Source organism: Pelecanus crispus, chromosome 1, assembly GCF_030463565.1.
Source record: "Pelecanus crispus isolate bPelCri1 chromosome 1, bPelCri1.pri, whole genome shotgun sequence".
In the NCBI taxonomy this organism is placed as follows: Eukaryota; Metazoa; Chordata; class Aves; order Pelecaniformes; family Pelecanidae; genus Pelecanus; species Pelecanus crispus.
In genome coordinates this window covers 224001407-224012229 of record NC_134643.1, presented here as the reverse complement: position 1 = coordinate 224012229, position 10823 = coordinate 224001407, and positions in this window count along the sequence as shown.

Here is a 10823-nt window from a genome sequence, read left to right as displayed (position 1 = left end):
TACCTAAGATAGCAAACAGAAAATGTAGTGGGAGGACAGGGCTTTATCTTCAGGCTCTGGAGAGGACCAGTCCACCCAGTGCTGACCTGGTGGAAGGCGGTTCTCCTGGAGAGGACCAGTCCACCCAGTGCTGACCTGGTGGAAGGCGGTTCTCAGGGTTCATCAGCTTTCTTCTTGTGCTACCTAAACCTCACACAATAAGTTGAAGGAATACAACTTCTCCCTTTTAACTCAAGCTGGTCTTAAAGCATTCATGGAAGACATGACATGCTGGATCCAAGTCTCTCCTCTCCCTCAGGTGACTTGAAGACAAAGCTCCTTCCCCCAGATAAGAGTGCCCTTCAGCATGCTAAAGGACACCCCAGCACATTTCCCCATGTTTTTTTGGGGCAGGGCAACATCTGGGTGTCTTTACCAGACCAGACCCTGAAGAGGAGACAGACAAACATCTAGTTTACGAGCTCCATTGGATTTTAGGATCAAACTGGGTACTGAAAGGCTGATGCCAAGACTTAGGCAGTCCTTTTCGTACCACCAAAAGACTATCATAGGCCACTATGGACTGCTGCTACTGGGAACATAGACAAATGGGGTTTTAGGGATTTTTAGGGTTAGCGAGCAGCTAATTGAAGGTTTTTGGCATTACACTGGTGCCAGAAGTAACAAATAGATACTTACTTAGCCTTTTAGTGTAATTTAGCATTTAAACTTTGAAAGCTCCCTGTTTGAATTTCTTGAGACCTAACAGGGTAATGACCTTCCAGGATGTCAAAAGAAAATTCCCAGTGAATTGAGAAATTTTAGAAACAAATCAAAACTGAAACAAAAGCAGGATGTGATAGTAGTAATAAATACAACAGTGCTTTTTTTAACTCTCACAGCAGTAGTCCTCTGCTGGAAATTTTGCCTTCAAAATGCCCGCTGGGATGTTCCCTGGCAGAGACTGAGCAGGTGAAGTGCTTCCAAGCTAATGATCTCCAACAGATAAGAGCAGGAACTCATCTGGCAAAGAGACAACTCCTTTCTTATTTCTTCCAAAGGAGATTTCAGAGTAACATTGTTGGGTAACCGCAATTCACGTAAAATATTTGGTCTTTGGGAAATGAAGCTGAGATAGTCTTGGGTCTGGCAGAAAATCCCAATAATCCCCAGAGAATATGGAACGTGAAGGGGAAATACCGTTGGCTCCGCATTTCAAAGCAGAGATAAAACCTCCCCCAACTATGATTTTTCTTTTAAACAGTATTTGTAGGCTTTAATGTAAACTCTTTGCGTGCAGTCTCCATGCTCTGAATTTCTCCCCTGCATATGTTGTTCCTGATTTTTTTCAGTCTTTAAATGGTAGAGAGGACAGAAGGTCATGTTCCCTTTGATGTGTGCATGCATGTGTGTGTAACCTGCTGGCAGAGCTGCAATAGCATTGGCCACCGCATTGTGTAGATGTACTGAAGTTGGATCTTGCTACACTAGGTGCCATGGGAAGATGTAAGCACTGGCAGTCTTTCTCTCAATAAGATTACAAATGATATAACAGACAGATGAGACAAATAAATAAGTATATTATGGAGTGAGAAGAGAAATTATGACCAGCAAATATAATAGTGTATGTTATATCATCTACTGAAAGGCTGTTCAAGGCTAAATGTGGTTCTTGGTGGTCTGTAAGAGACCTGTCCCTTAGACCGAATACTGGAACCAGAGTCCGAGTCCCGAGCTCAGGTCCTGCTGGAAAACCATGGGTGGAGTGCTTATTATGCACTGCAAGCACTGAAGCTGGGAAACTAATATTATCAATAGTTTTAAGCACCAGACAAAATTATTTTGTTCATCTCCAAACTCACCCTAAATTTTGGCAGAATTTGACAGATAGTTTCAGCAGGAAGATTTGGGGCAGGGGATGAAGGGAATGACAGTGGCAGTACAACAGTCCTCCCCAGGACTGTCCAGTGGTTTAGTCTGGTTATGAGAATGGAGACTCAATCTTTGCTTTGACCAAGGTCATCAGAGCCCCTCGGGCTCTTCTGACACAGCAACATAGCAGCGTTTTCAGTGCCAGCACTGTCCCTGCGTGTTCCAGCGTTTTGAGGGAATATCCTCCCCCTACCCTTTCATGGCAGTTAGAATTATAGCATATTCGCCTCCAGATTAAATACATGATATAAAGTACTAAGGAAATGTTTGAAGCTAATGAAAACAGCACAAAGCCCTCCCAATTCCTCTCTCCTGCTGACTTCAAAATACACTGGTTGGCTCACATTGACCTAGGAATGACTGCTAGGACAGACAAATGTATGGGATATGTGATATTTCTGTGAGTAGCTGCTAAGATGCAAGCCAAGCGTCTTATGTTGGGAATCATGTTCATAAATCAGGAAAGGGGAATTGTGAACTCATTCTGATCATTGCTCCCAGTCCTGGAGGAAGGTCACCACAAACTCAAGGATAATATGGACCAGTGTGTCCTTGCCTCTGAAATTCTTAATTTCTCTAGTGTTTCAAACAGGATAAACATTTTGGCCCCGATCATGAACTAACAGCATGTTTTTCCCCAGAAGGAACAAACTGTAAATTGTAATCTTAGATCTGAACATTCCTTATTAACCCTTTTTTTTAATCAGTGATAGCACTAATTAACGTACACATTATTAACAGCATGCAGGAAAAAACATATCTCTTGTAACATGTTTAATCCGTGCCATGTTTAAGCCCAAATTGACTGTTTTTCTTACAAATATACTTTTGTGCAAATAGAAACTTGCCCAAAGGAGCCCGTTCCCTGCATTATACAGGTGATCAGGCTGAAAATTCAAACTGATCCGCTCTGGTCTTATAACCTGTGACTCAAACTCAATTTTACTAGTGTGACTGAGAAAGAAGTCATATCTGGACAGCAAGCATCACCAGACCATAAGCAGATTTCTGTCCTTTTCTGTAGCCCATTAGACTAGACCTCTTGGACTAGTAGGCAGAGACACACTCTTCCAAGCAAAGTAGAGGTGGCCCAGTTGCTTTCAACCATTGCTTAACATAGCTAATAAAACATTCACAAAAATACGGCGATGATTCAAAGGTAAAATCCTGTAGAAACCTCAATTCCTGGCATTGCCAGGGAAGTCCATGGTCTAACAGTGGGTGTTTTCCAAATATAACTTTCACAGGAACCCACCATCCTATAAAGAACAGAGGAGAACAAGCTGTGATAGCAAAGACAAGTAGATCTGAGGAAGAGCACTACACAATGGGCTTCCTCTTGGCATTAAGCACAGTATCTGAGATTTCAAGGAACTGAAGAGGCAGATGAGTCAGATGGGTCTGGGCAGTAGGGGTCAGCTGTGCTCAACACCCCAATTCCTGGCAAGCCCATGGAGGAGCTTCTGGAGGGTCCTGCTGACCTCTTGGGGTTGAAGTGGTATAAATGAGAGTAAAATTTGACCTGCATGTTTCTTAGATGTCTCTCCATGTGATGAGAAAAATCAGGATTAAAGCCAAGAATAATTAAATATTCTGAATCAAGTTCTACAACCATCTGGTTTCCAAATGCAAAAACACTGCCTCTACTTTGGCTTACAGAAGCAATTCTTATACTAGACCCTCAGGGCCACCATTCAAGCTCCCTGCAATTTTTGTTTCAGCTGGGAACTGCCTTTAAGTTTTTATCAGAACTCAGCTATCTGCCTGCATTATTTATATGCATACACATGTGTACCAGATCCTCGGTTAACTAATTTATAGCCACTGAGGAATGCAAAGAGCAGTATGCCACTATTTGCACTTGGAGCTGATGTTTTTTTAATAAAGTTTGTCTTTTTTTGAAAGCTGTGATATTGTTCTCAAATTAAGCTGCTTTTTTTTTTTTTTTTTAAGTGTATTTCATGGAGGCTGGTAATTTGGGTTCTGTTCTGCTTCATTGCTGGGTCAGACCCCAGACTCAGAGTATGAAAGTCTTTGTTTTGGGACATTCCCACATGATTGTCTACTTGAAGGGATTGACATTAGTTGTCTCTTCAATGACCAAACCAGTGGGTTGGTTTTGAGGTCAAGCTATATGTGTGCAAGAGGGCTTTGTGGTAAGCCAACTCATGTCAAAATCTCTAGTGGTTTGGGATCAAAGAAAATGGTGGTGCTTGTAATAACTTGGAGAAAGATCTGTGGACAACATTTGCTGGAAATGAGCTTGTGAGGAATAAGAGGCTCCTGTATTTGACATGCTTTTTTTTTTTTTTTTCCTTTCTAATCAATGCTATAGGTGTTAATGGCTTGCTTTGTGCCAGCTGAACTTGAGAACTTGATAAACTTGTTAAAGAAGGCTGTGGGATGATAAAGCAATGTGTCTGGAATAACTGAGTCAGCTCCCATAGCAGGAGAGGTCTCTGTTTTGCTTTGGGTGGAGCTAACAGCTGCTGGCATGGTTGATGGTTGAAAGTGGAGTGAGGCGGATCTGGGACCTTAGTAATCACCTAAATGCTTCAGGGACTTGGAGAAGGTCTGGCTTCTGCTACCAAGTGGCCAAGACCCTGGAGGAAGGGGTTATGCATCAAAAAGGCTGCCTCCTCCCACCGCTGATGGAGTACTAAAGTTGTGTCCCCAAGTGGGGCAGAGCGGACCAAGGTTATCAGTTGGGCTGTGGGGTCTGTGGCCTGAGGACTTTGCTCGTGAGTCTGCAGTAGCATCCCACGATGCCTGTGCCCCTGGGTACACACACCCTTGGTGAATATCCTCTTCCAGTTTCCAGATGACAAGGCTGGTTTAGGCAACCTCAGGCTCATGCCCAACTTCAGATCAGCTCATAAACTCCTGTCTAGCTGAGGAGAGATCCAGAATCGGCAGGGAATGAAGGGGCAGCACTGTATTGTCTCCAACACCTCTGCACAGCCAGCAGAAGAGCTGAACTGAGTGCTTTCTCTGTGGGTAAGAAAAACCACAGGACTACAGACAATCCTTGTGCAAAGAGAGGACTGCGAACAAACCATTGGGCTTTTGCCCAAAGAAAGAAACATGTCATGTTTCAAGTGGTGATCTATCCAAGACTGAAATAAGGTACTCGATGCAAACTCATTGTGAAAAGGTAATGACACCAGACAGCACTTATGTTCCACGTAACACAAAGTTAAACAAAGAACTCCTGTCTGCATTTGAAGAACAGCAACAGTTTCCAAAGATAATATTCATAAATAAGTAAGCTGAATAGAAGCAAGTCTTTCTGTATTGTGCTACTTCTGTTCTCATTCTGTACTCATTTCCTTAGTGAACACCAGGTCTTGGGGAGAGATGTTCTTGACTGCATGCAGTTTGATAATTGTATCAAAGCCTTGGTGTCACTAAAAATCATAATCAGTTATTTACAGATGACACAAACACTGGGAAAAAGGCAAAGGATAAAGGGGAAAACTTATGAGAAAACATAAAATCATATTGTCCTGGTTTCGGCTGGGATAGAGTTAATTTTCTTCCTAGCAGCAGGCATAGTGCTGTGTTTTGGATTTAGTAGGAGAAGAATGTTGATAACACGCTGATGTTTTTAGTTGTTGCTGAGTACTGCTTATGCCAGTCAAGGACTTTTTCAGCTTCCCATGCTCTGCCAGGCGCACAAGAAACTGGGAGGGGGCACAGCCAGAATAGTTGATCCAAACTGACCAAAGGGCTATTCCATACCATATGACGTCATGCTCAGTATAGAAACTGGGGGGGGGTTGGCCAGGGAGCAGCGATCGCTGCTCGGGAACTGTCTGGGTATCGGTCGGCGGGTGGTGAGCAATTGCATTGTGCATCACTTGCTTCGTGTATCATTATTATTATTATCATTATTATACTGTTACTATTATCATTACTATTTTACTTTATTTCAATTATTAAACTGTTCTTATCTCACCCCAGGAGTGTTTCTCACTCTTACTCCTCCGACTCTCTCCCCCATCCCATCGGGGTAGGGGGAGTGAGCGAGCGGCTGCGTGGTGCTGAGTTGCTGGCTGGGGCTAAACCACGACACATATATACAGGATCAAAACTGAAAGGCAGACTGACAAGAGGAAGAAGATTATGGAAAGCAGCAAGGCTGGAAGAAACTTGGGTGGTTGCTGCTCAGATGAACATAATCATCTGATGGCATCTCAGAGTGCATAAGTGGGGGAACTGTGAGTTTTGTTCTGTTTCCATTCAACAATGACTGTCTGCAGAATGACATAGGCATTTTCAGTGTCTATTTAAAAAAAAAAAAACAAAAAAACAAATCCCAAACCAAACAACCAAGCTTGGAAATATTCAGGCAAGAGAATGGAAGATAATTAAGGTGTTGAAAAATTTGCCTTGTAGCAAAAGTCACAAGATGCTCAGACTGTGCAGCTGTCAAAGCTAGAGGAAAAAAAGTGTCTTGATCAGATTCTTACAGTACTTACTTCGGAAGATGATTTAGGAGAATTTTCAGTCTTAGAGACAAAAGTAGAATGAGACCTAAAGGCTGGAGGTTGGACGTAGATAAACTGAGATTTAAAGTAGAGGCATGTAACAAGTCATTGGAACAGCTTGGAACAGGGTATGTGGTTGAATTTCCATTGCTAGCAATTCTCCAAATCACCACAGTACATTTTTCTCCATTTCAAGCATGAATTAACTGCCAGAAGCCTAATGGCCTCTTACGCAAGAAGTCAGACAAGAAGATCACCATGGTCTCCTCTGATCGTACAGCCTATGACTAATGTATCATGTGTTTGTTCTCTCATTCTCTCTGGGGGAGAAGAAGATGCAGTGGGCTGTTTTGTTTTGGAAGGCTTATTGGGAGTTTTTAGTGTATTGTGCTTATTTTAGAGGAGGTAGGTCAGAAATGTGTGTTGTACTTGGAATAGAGAGTTGCGATGTTTGTGGGGGTTCTTTGTGGTGAGCTTGTCCCATCCTGGCCCCTGAGAACACTCTGTATTTCATCCCTCTTCTATTAGAGAGTGTTGTAGTGCCAGAGGATTGAGATGTTCCCACTCCTGGACCTGTGGGTGTTTTTTTGCTGATGCCACTGAAGCCTTAAGGAGCGGGGTTATGACACTGAGCTGTAGGAAACTACTGTGCACCAGAGAGGCATTGCATGCTTCCATGTCTGATGCAACTTGCTGTGGTGCTTTGGGCCCTATGGAAAGATAACCCGTTGCTGATTCGGAAGACCTGTGTTGCTCCTCTGCTTATCCACAGCCTTTCTTTCATAGAAAACGAGCGATGTACAGCCCAGCAACGCTTGCCGAGGGGATAGTGTCAGCCCTCTGAACTGTGTCAAAGGTTCAAAGATGAGAGTCAGGCCTTCTGAGTCACTTTTCAAATATTAAGATAGCTCATAATATCACTTGCAATCAGCCAAAGATAACTATCTCACTCTCATATATCCAAGCTGGGAGTAATCAAAATTATTTTTAAGGGAAAAAATATTTATCCGGGACAACAGCTTTTACTCTGATTAAAAAAATGTCACTGCTTTACAGTGTTTAAGGAAGCATGCAATATCAACCTTGCTGTTAGTTTCTTCTGCAAGAAGAAACTATACTATATATAGTATATATAGACTATATATATACTATATACTATACTCAATTTAGGAAACACTGAAAAAGGGAGGGGGCGAAGTTTTGTAAATATACAGCCAATCTTTCCTATAGTATTGAGCAAAACATTATTGTCACTCCATATGGCAGCACAACAGACCACTGAACTAAGGAGAGTTGTTATTTTACATGCAAAGAGAAGAAGGACTATGGACCACATGCAGAAAAGGAGTTGGGTGCTTCAGTCCTCTGAAGCAATAGGGACTTGGGTTTCTAAGAGCCTTTTAGGTCTGACCACAACTAACTGGTCCAAAGTCACAAAGGAATATAATCCCTGTTCGTTCATCCCAGCCTGTAAACAATAACTGCTGGACTACTTTGGTTAATAAGAACTCAGCATTATGTTATGGAGGCTTTGTAATTTATGCAAACCAGAGCACAAGAGCTAACAAGCCTGAATTTGAGGTAAGTTTGGATTCTTATTTTAGCTTCGAGCTTCTTATTTTGGTGGCCAACAGTAAAAATAGATGGGCAGTGAGCATCATTGGCAGCATTTGCAATTCAAGGCATAAGGTTTAATCTGCAATCTCTTGCTGAACGATCCAACTCTCAAAGCTTTGATTAACAGGCAGAAGTTACCCACAAGGTTAAGCACTGGTTAACTATTTCTATGACAAAATCATCATTTGCCTCCTATTCATACATACAGTAAGACTTTCTCTGAAAATCTTACACCCTGTGTTAGTAAGGTATATAGAGGCTGAGAACATAGACAGGGTGAAATGAATTGTTCAATAACAGGAACAGAAATCAGGATTAGAACCAAGATGTTTTGAGCTTTATCATTGTGAAACTGCTCAAGGAAGGGGAAATCCTGTTCCCTTCAATTCAACAGCAAAGTACCAACCTCTTCCTGGAGGTTACACACTTTGATGAACTCATTTTGACAGGTACTTTTACCCTTCTCACCAGAATCCTTCAGCTCTTGAAGCAAGTGTTTTTCTAAGAATGATCAATGAGAAAGTGCAGGTTCCCACTTGTATTTGGCAATTTGTTAAGATGTTGGTTTAGGGCTGAACCCTGCAGGATCTCTGCTATGTCCCAAACCTGCTGCAGCCAACTACAATTGGGATGCTGAGCTCTATTCTGTGGGGTTTTAAGGGTGCTCAGCCATTCACAATTTTGCAGCTTTGATGAAGGATGTCAGATCAGAGAACTGATGCTGGCAAGCTTGATTGTAAATCTAAACCAAGAGACCAGATCCAAGCTCAGAGCATCACATCCTCCTGTTCAATTAGATGTGATGCTTAAAGCATCATGTCCTCTTGTGCAGTTCGGACCAAGGTAAGTCCTTTCCAAGACCCGTAATAAGCACTTTGGAACAATATTTCTTTTTAAAACCCCTGTCCTTTTCAATGCTCTTTTACAGAAATGTTATGAGATTGATCCTGACAGGGACTGGTGTGCGCTCCCCGATGGTGCCAAGAACTGCTAAGTGTATTTCGTTTCCTTTCTCCCAGCACACTCCTGTGTTTCTGATGAGCAAGCTATTGTAATTCATGTGACTCAGGTTTATTCAGCATGCTGTCAGACCTGGCGTGCTGTCAGACTTGTTTATTGGTTTTATGTCCTTCCAGGCCTTTTATAGGAAATCACAGAAAGCCGTTATTTCACCATGTACACCTCTCGTATCAACAAAATGCTGAGTAACACAGTCCTCCTTCCTCTGCGTGATAAAAATCCACATGGCTTACTCTCATTTCTGAAGCTAACTGGCTTTATCCACGCAGATGAAGTAGACCCAGACAGCTGACACATTTTTGTAACATGTCCTGCAGTCAGATTTGATAGTTTGCATGCCATTTCTCAATTTGGGGACTGCAGCGAGGCAACAAAAAAGTGATTTATAAAGAAGTTCTTAAAATGATTCTTGTAGATTTTCCTGCTAGTAAAGAATCACTGGGTTTGGGGTAAATGCTTTTGAGCAATATCAGCAATCACTCTGGCTGTGCAAATCTTTTGAGTGTTGTTCCTTCTCAAAGAGACAGTGTTGAGATAAAGTAAAGATTTATTCTTCAAGGGGGTTACAGGACCTTTCCCCAAACTTACAGCAAGATTTGTGCAGCTCCTTGAGCTAAAATGGAAACACACTCATCACCCCCTGCATGACCCCTCCTATCACTTGCAGGAATGACCTTTGAAAAGTGAGTTTGAGGAAGGGTGGTTCAGACGTTTGGCAGCACATCTCTGCTGACCTTTACCAAAATGCTGTTCTCTGCTGAGCTGCCGTCACTGTGCCTGTTCCTGCTCTCATTCTACCTCGGCTGTGCAGCAAAATACTCGTGCTTAAATCTCTCCTTCACCGCTCGTGTCAAAGGAGAATTGCGCTCTTGCACATGAAGAACGTGCACAAGCCAAGTACCAGAGCTGAGCTGACAAGCCGTAACTTCTTAACCACCCACTTGATTATATATAACTGTTTGCCTAAGGGCTTTCTTTTACTTTTCGACCCCCCGTGCTGATAGTATTTATACACATATTTATCTTTTTGTACACAAGTGTCTGATGTTGTTAGCCCACTGATAAATGAAGCGTAGCACATATGTAAATGTTTGCAAGAAGGAAGCTTTGATCCTGTTTATATCTTTCATATATCTAAAGGAAAATAATCTATGGTTTGTAAATCCAGCCTCTATGAAAAACTCATCACATCATTTTGCTGTTGGCCAACAATATTACCACTGCTGAGGAATATGAGCACTGCTGTAGGACACCATCTGAGGGCTTGATACTGCCAGTCCTAAGTACAGTTCCAGCTACAACTTTTACATCTGGATCAAAAATGTCCAGAGTGAGGGAGAAGTGTCCAGAGTTCAGACACTGGGGGAAATTTTTGCCACATTCAAAACAAAAGGCTATCCCTTACTGATGCCAGAATTTTACCACTGCATTTGGCTTTGTGCTTGTTAGAAAAAATATATGTCAAGTTGCCAACTCTTAGTACAGACTAAAGTTAACATGGCATGAGACTTAGAAATGAGGTTGAACGTGGGCTATACTTCTGTTGAATTCTGTTGACGTGTAGGGTGCTGTCCCCAGAAAAGGCTGAGATTTGTAACCCAAGAGGTACCATCCACCTGAAACTGTGAGAATGGTCACCCATTTTCTGAAGAGACTGATCTCTCCCATCCCTGCTCCTGTTGGAGAGGCCCATTATGCATAACACTGTGGAGGATCAAGAGAGAAGAGGATCTCTGTATTAATCCCTGATTTGGCATTTTCATGAATGGGTAGTCAGGGTTTTAA